Source organism: Gymnoscopelus microlampas, assembly GCF_963454915.1.
Source record: "Gymnoscopelus microlampas genome assembly, chromosome: 3".
Taxonomy (NCBI): domain Eukaryota; kingdom Metazoa; phylum Chordata; class Actinopteri; order Myctophiformes; family Myctophidae; genus Gymnoscopelus; species Gymnoscopelus microlampas.
This window is the reverse complement of record NC_139940.1, coordinates 44,833,906-44,842,169: the sequence shown is the minus strand read 5'-3', so window position 1 is coordinate 44,842,169 and position 8,264 is coordinate 44,833,906.

Sequence of the window (8,264 nt, the reverse complement as noted above, 5' to 3'; positions counted from 1 at the left end):
CATGATGTGCTGACCACGTAAGGTTCACTGCACTATCGATTTCCTCCGTAACTATTACCTTCTCTAGCCACTCATACTCAAGTGCAAGTTGTGGCCTGAATACATCTGTGACTGACTTGGGCAGTGGGGTATTTGGTGGCAAAGGTTTCTTTGTCTTGAAGAAGGCAGGATGGATGTTGGTGAAAGAGTCAGGAAGTTCTGGAACAGACTTTACTCTTTCTGGACCAAACATAAGCTGCTGACGCTCTTCACCACTGTTTGCCTTGGTCGGGTGTTGAAATACAGAGACACTGGTGCCATGGAAAGATGTAGTAGCAGTTGTTGCAGATGGGTTGTGGTCAATGTTGTCCATGACAGCAGTGGTGAACAACCCTTTCCGTAGCACTGGTGGACAGACCACACCCTCTGCAACATACTTGCTGACAGTTGCATCTCCCAGTTGAGCTGATATCTCCAGCACCCGGTAATAGGGAATGCTTATGCCATGTTCATGTAACATTTCAACGAGGCGTCTCTTCCTGGTTTTGCCATAAACAGACATACCAATGTATACAGGGAATGGCGTTTCCCTATCTTTGGAATGCCTTTGGGTGTATGCTCCCTTTCTGTGTTGGGAGTAGCAGTTGTACTGCATCAGTTGTGCAATAGCCTGGTCAGTCCTTGAAGTGCCAAATCTCAGCTGTGATTTGATATCAGCTCCGTGCTCTACCATACCAATGAACTGGAGGAGAATTGGAGGGGTGGCATCTTTGATGCATCCCTTACGGAATGTTCCATCAAATCTGGACTGATGGTCCAAAATGTGCCTTCTCAGGATTTTTGCAGCCTTGGCCATAGTAAGTGCCTCTGAGATTTCAGCAGCTTCAACAGCTTGAGAGAGAGCCAATCCTACGTCTACCTCGAAAGTCAGGAGCACATCTCTTCCATTTCTGTAAGGCTTAAGTTCAGGGATCTCTGCCATCAGTTTTTCCTTTAGTCTCGTAGAGTTGACAGTAGGTGAGTTTACACCCAGTTGCTCCAGACGCTGCTGGCACAGGTTGTTCATATCTGCGAGACGGAAGACGGCAGGACCATCAGAACTGAGACTGGATTCTACAATGTAGTTGACCAGTTCTGAGAGAACCAGGGGAAACATGTCTGGTTCTCGATCACTCTCAGATGACTCTTTTTCAAGGGCTTTTAGGTGGGATCTCTCTCTGTTGTAGAGACCAGAAAGACACACACGATGGTATTTCAGCTCCTGTGCTATGGCATCGCCACCACTCAGTTTAGTCAATAGTTTGCCATCATTTAGTGTCTGGGCACATTCATGTAGTCTGTTGTTCAGATTCATTGTCATTACCTGTCTTAGGTCAGATTCAGGGGCTATTTGATCACAAAATATGCAAGCCAGATTATCATGACTGGTTCTATTGCGTTTTGTGTGGCCTTCATCTATTTCACGAGTTTCAGCATCTGACTGTCGCTTCCTCGCACGATCTAATTTGGTGTTGTTGAACATTAGTCGACAACTTGTGTGATACTTGGCCTGGTTTCTAATCAAAGTAGCTTCTATACCACCACCTTCATCCAGCCTTGCTGGGTCCAGAATCATTGGCATTTGATCGATCTCACGAAAGAGTGGAACATTGGTGGCAAGCATGGTATATCCATTATGTTGAGGAACATGGTGGGTTGGTGGTGATGCTAGGGCATCATTTTTTTTGTATATCTGACAAAGACAACATTTATTCCAATTGGTTTGCCTGTTTGGTAACATTGGATTTGCGTTTGCCATTTTTTGGTGGATTGATTTCTGATTAAGGCCGAGGGGTTATCCTTTTACCAACTTAATCAAAGTGTTACAGCACATTCAGGTATGGGATACAACTAGGTTCGGGTGACCTACACCTAGCCCGATCATTCATCCAGTGCCATTTAAGTCCCGTGTGATCTGTACACCTTCCGGGTAAGTATACATGCATAAGTCATGAATAGCCCCGCTTACCCTTGGCTCGGCTCTCCCGCGCTAGCACACCCTGTCAATTCAGGCGCGGCTATCTAACTAAATCTACTAACTATTACTAGCTAATTGACCGGGGCTGTTAGACAGCATTTGGGACACTGATAAGCTATACTATTACTACAGTATTACTAAAACTAGATCAGCTGACACTGAACCCCATGCTGAGTTACACAGCAGTGATGCCACCATTGTGCCCTGGTTGTGCATGACATTCACTCTATTATAATAAGCTATATAAGACATAATGATACAACCCCTGGAAGTCATCTTGAAAAATGGCGGCCATGTTAATTTTTTGGGGTGGCTAGCTCCCCTTTTCATAAGAGTGGACCTTAAAGAGTATGTGGGCCAAATTTCATCCTTGTATCACAACCTGAAAGATTATATCACTATCTGCTCCGCTAAGGTGGTGGCCATCTTGAAATAAATGGTCGCCATCTTGGAATTTTGAGTGGCCAGTGCCTTTTTCCATAAGAGTGGCCCTTAGAGAGTATGTGTACCAAATTTCATCATTTTATCACAACCTGAAAGATTATATCACTATTTGCTCCGCTAAGGTGGTGGCCATCTTGAAAAAAATGGTCGCCATCTTGGAATTTTGAGTGGCCAGTGCCTTTTTCCATAAGAGTGGCCCTTAGAGAGTATGTGTGCCAAATTTCATCATTGTATCACAACCTGAAAGATTATATCACTATTTGCTCCGCTAAGGTGGTGGCCATCTTGAAAAAAATGGTCGCCATCTTGGATTTTTGAGTGGCCAGCGCACTTTTCCATAAGAGTGGCCCTTAGAGAGTATGTGTGCCAAATTTCATGCTTGCATCACAAAGTGAACGATTCCTTTGAAATCTGCCATTAACTTGCTGCACTATAAGTCTGCCCTTTTTGCTCACAGGAGTGAAGACATTTTTTGGACATTATGGTATCAGGCCTGCAACGGGGGGTTTGAGTACTCATTTTGTTTTGTTTAATTGTCATATGCCGGCTTAGATAGGAGGCTTAGATAAGGTTTAAGGTTTTCAATTATTTTGTATACACAAAGGTTATTGTATTGGGGAATTGTATTATGTGAACAGTGCATTCTCCTGAAAGTGTTGTTTCTGTATTGCTAAAAAACCTAATTGATAACTTTCATTTCATTTTATTTTAATTCATTTTTAAGTAAAATTACAAAAGACATCTGGTTGTTTGTTTACTTGCTTAATTAAGGATTACATGATAAGGTGTACATTTGAAAAGGTTTAAAAAGGTGTAAGCTAAAAAGGTTAAAAACTGGTGATTTCATGGTAATTAGTTAATAAGGGAACTTAAGCTTATATTAAGAGTTTAAAAAAGCTAGGTACTTTTGAGTTAAAAGAACTTAGGGGCCCTGCCCAAAAGTCATAAGGGGTAAAAGGGGCTACACGCTGTTAGCTTGTAGATCAGTTGTTCTTGGCAAGCAACACCGTCATACCATGGAGTATATATCAAGTTGAACTATTAGAAGTGCTGAGGGTCAGGCAAGTTGTTTTTCTTTCTTTGTTGTACTTAGTTTCTCGTAGTTTCTTCTTCTTCTTCTTCTTCTTCTTCTTCTTCTTCTTCTTCTTCTTCTTCTTCTTCTTCTTCTTCTTCTTCTTCTTCTTCTTCTTCTTCTTCTTCTTCTTCTTCTTCTTCTTCTTCTTCTTCGTAGTAGTAGTAGTAGTAGTAGTAGTAGTAGTAGTAGTAGTAGTAGTAGTATTTTTGCAGTCCTGAGCTGTAACTGTCTATCTAAGGCAATGGTTCTCAACCTTTTCAGGCCACAACCCCCCAAAATAATCCAACACGACTTAAAAGTATACATTGCACAGAGGTGTCATTCCGTGCATAGGCAACTGGAAAACCCGAAAATCCGTGCATAGCCGCCTCGCATCTCCCCAATTGACTAAACCATTTTGGAGGAGCGCAGTCTCAAGGGAACTGGAGCCACGTGAGGGACCACCGAGCGAGCTAAAGCGAGCGAGTTGCCGACCCAAACGTTGCGACGTTCCCTTGAACCTACTCAGCGCCGTTTCAGTTATGTACCGATAGGTACAGAATCGTAAATTCTGTTGTGGGGACTGCTCTGCTTCCGGGTTTTTCCGGGTTGCAACTGGTTACGCCCACCGTGGGACTCGCCGTACATATGCACAGATTTTCGGGTTTTCTAGGCGACTATGCATGGAATGACGTGCACTGGGTCCGTGCAATGTAAATTATGTGAGATCAGGCTGAATAATCATATTTGAACTGGGGACCCCCCAAAATAACCATATTTGAGCTGGGGGCCCCCCACCCTGACAAGCAATTGGAATTGTAGGAGTTGAGGCATTGCATTTAGTTTGACTCGGTTCCACGGATAAATATTGTGAAAATAGCCGATCTACAAGCTCACAACGCCTCACAATGCGAGGCGTTGTGAGCTTGTAGATTAGCTATTTTCACAATGTTTGCCCTGGGAGTCCCGACCCACAGGTTGAGAACCATTGATCTAAGGTCTATCTATCTAGTCACTGAACAGTGGCCAGGGACCAGCTCCAAATTAAGACCAGTCCCTTGCTCAAGGGCACTGTGTATGTTCTCTAAACGGAATCTAAATCTTTTGGTGTGTGAGGCAACCGAAGGAAACCAACATGAACATGAGGAAGAACATGCACACAGAAAGTCCACACAGAAAGGCGGCTTTGCAACCCACAATCTTCTTTCTGTGAATGCTAACCACTCAGCTGCAGTGAGTTGGGGCTGGTACTGAACAACATATTGTACAAATCTTTGTGTGTTGAGTTTTCAATCATGGGGGAATACTGCACCAACTTATTTTACTGTTATAATGGACTTTCCCAAATCAGGGGTTTTCTCTTACATCATCCCGGAGGAATGACATGGTGTCCACATTTCAGTCTTCTACTCTCACCATCACCACACGCGCACGCACACGCGCACACACACACACACACACACACACACACACACACACACACACACACACACACACACACACACACACACACACACACACACACACACACACACACACACACTTTGGCACACAGTTTAGTGAATCAGCCCCAATGAGCCTTGTTCAGTGTGCTTCAACTAGAGTGACGTCCCATAGACTCCCATTGTAATAATGGAATGCAGAAGTTCTCCTTCTATCTCCATGAGGAAGTTCCAATGTTTGGAACTACAGGTCAAAGCGTGACGCAACTCTCTCTCTCTATATCGCTGGCCTTGTTGCTCGGAATGTCGCTGCTCTCGCAGATTAAAAATCATTTTTAAGGGAGTTTTTGGTGTGCAAATGATTATCTTTAAACTTCACTACAGTATATGTCTTGATCCAGCACCCATCCAATTTGGTTTTCAGATGTGCATGAACACACACGCACACACACTGTGTGTGCAAGAGACCTTGAATGTACTGTATGGCACACACATACCTTTGTGAAGAGTGGTGGAGTGTGTGTTTGTGTGCTGGGGGGGGGGGGGTTCTAGTGCTCTTTTTACAGTCCCATTAATCCCTCTGTTCATGATTTCACGCACAGCTTAGGTCTCGGTGTTGTTTTCACAACCTTTCACCACTAATTCTTGCCAATCCTGAAACGGAACACCTTCCTCATATCCTGCGGGCCGCATGTGTCTCCCTGTGTTTTCTCAAGGCAAAGACGGCTTTATCTGTGATTCCTCTCATCAAAGCCTGGGCTCAAAGGCACAGAGAGAGAGCAGTGAAAACCCTCTCATCCGCCCTGGGCCCGATCCACAGCGTCTTTACGAGTCCTGGAGGAGACACTGTCTGTGTGGGCAGGACGCACACCAGCCTCCATCCATCCATGGGGATTGTGTGTTTGTGTGCCACAATGACACATTGCTGCGTGCGCGTGTCTGTGTGTCTTTTTCTCTGCATGTCATGTCAGCCATCATGCGGTGGCGCGTGCGTGCGTGGGCGCGTGCGTGCGTGCGTGTGTGTGTGTGTGTGTGTGTGTGTGCGTGTGCTTTAGTGTCTGTATCTTTGTTTCTGGGTGTATCCATTATGGTGTGCGTGTGCGTTTACACGCCTGGGTGTGTGTGTGTCACATACACCCAGAGACACACGGCTGATACACCAGGGTGTATCAGCCATTATGGGTGCTGTGTGTCCGTGCCTGCGTGCCTGCACGCGCGCGCGTGTGCGTGTGCCTGTGCCTGTGCCTGTGTGTTTGTGCGTGTGTGCGTGCGTGCGTGCGTGTGTGTGTGTGTGTGTGTGTGTGTGTGTGTGTTTGTGCGTGTGTGCATGTGTGTGCGTGGGTGGGTGGCTGCCATCACAGGGTAATGTCTGTCTGTCTGTGTGCCACCCAACAGATGCAGGGAAAGATGGGAATGTTTACACTGGACCAGAGACAATGGAGACGGTCCACCGCGGCTGTTTAGACACACAACAGAAAGCCTCAAATGGCGGCGAGTCGTTTGCCACCGTGTCCCTTACAAGCCTACATTGTCTCGTCCTGAAGCCGGGCCATAACAACACAGACACGTACTGTGGTATTTCTCCAGTCATCTGTCCATCTTCTGTTGCCAGACCAGTTTGCCAGTCTGTGGGCCTCTTGCCTCCACAAACATTGACCATGTTAAAGCGAAACACAGTCTGATCCACCAAAACCCAAAACCAGTTGCTATAACATCGGTAGCATTGGTAGTGAAATTACTCATTTACTGTTGAAATTAACCACTCAAACCCTATAGTTGTGAACCCCCCCCCCCCCCCCCCCCCCCCAACCCAACCCCTCTTGCTGTTGTCAGTCGTTCGATTCAGTTGATCGATGTCAGTCAACAATAATGTGGGAACACAATCTGACAGAACTCAAAATGTGTCACATAGAGTCTGCCTACTTACCCTACAAGAACTCCCTCTGCACAGCTGATTCAAATTAATGATCAGTGCTTGTCTTGACACATAATTAGCAGATAGCCTAACTCCTGTCCTGTGTTGTTGCTGCTGTGACACCTGATATGAATCTCTGCATGGGGTTTAAATGATGCTTGTTAAGTGTCTTTAGCACTTGATAAAAAGCATTGATCATTAATTTGAATCAGCTGTGTGGAGGGAGACTCTTGTAGGGTAAGTAGGCAGACTAATATGACCCTTTCTGATTTCTGTCAGGTCGTGTTGCCACATCGGTCCAGTCGGACCAACGTGCTGTCGGAATAATGACATGGCACCGCTTCATTAATAGGCACACTGGTGTAGGAATTATTGGTGACCACGACCAGCCATTTACCTTACCACCTAAACTTGCTATCAAACACCTTGTTGACCCAATTTCCTTTTTCCCTCTACACCAAATATATAGCTGCTATTTTCTCAGAATGTTTGCCTATTTTGATATGCCCAGAATATATAGGGACTCAGGGTAACCACATGAACACAGGGTTCATGTGGTTAATGGGATAGGTTTGACAACAATAGCACAACAGTCTGGTGACATAATAGTAGGGGATATATCGAGGCACAAAGGGGTAAAAAGCAAAAAAATAAAAGTGGGTGGAAATAATTCAGATATTTAACAAATAACAGCATATTTATATTGGAACGGCATCAGGATTGGTTTTCAAAGCAGTAGGTGTAGGTTTGTCCAGCTCTTCGCAGACTGGCTGCTACATGTGTAGTTTGATGGTTGTGACAGGCTTGAATAAGGTGGTGGACAGACAAGAGGACAGCCCCGGTTCTGACATCACCAACTTCTTTTTTATTTCTCAGAGCTTTACACAATCACACACTGCTGCTTGCAATGATGTGGTTCCAACTGGAGTGTATTGTATCTCCTCTATTGCTAGTACAGACTAGGAAACAGTGTTACAGGGGAGAGTAGAGATGTAAGGTTCTGTCCACAAAGTGGCTCCACCTGGGTGTGTTCTGATTTATCCTATGTGCATTGATTAGCTCGTTGCACAACAGGTGTGTAGTCACACTTACACAATTACTCTGACTCGATCAGGCCAGGTGTGACTGCTTCGATCAGCCACCACACGTCTCACGATAGTATCGTATCACACTCACACACACACACACACACACACACACACACACACACACACACACACACACACACACGCTCATTCCCTGTGTGGTACCTTGTGATGAAGGTGCATGATCATTAAACATTGTGTACACAGACTAGAGACACATTAGATACGGCCATCAAAACACTCGTTAATTTATGCTATAATGATGATAAACCTAATCACCCATTTCACTGCAAATATACTGTACATGGGGGCACACACTTGTATGTGG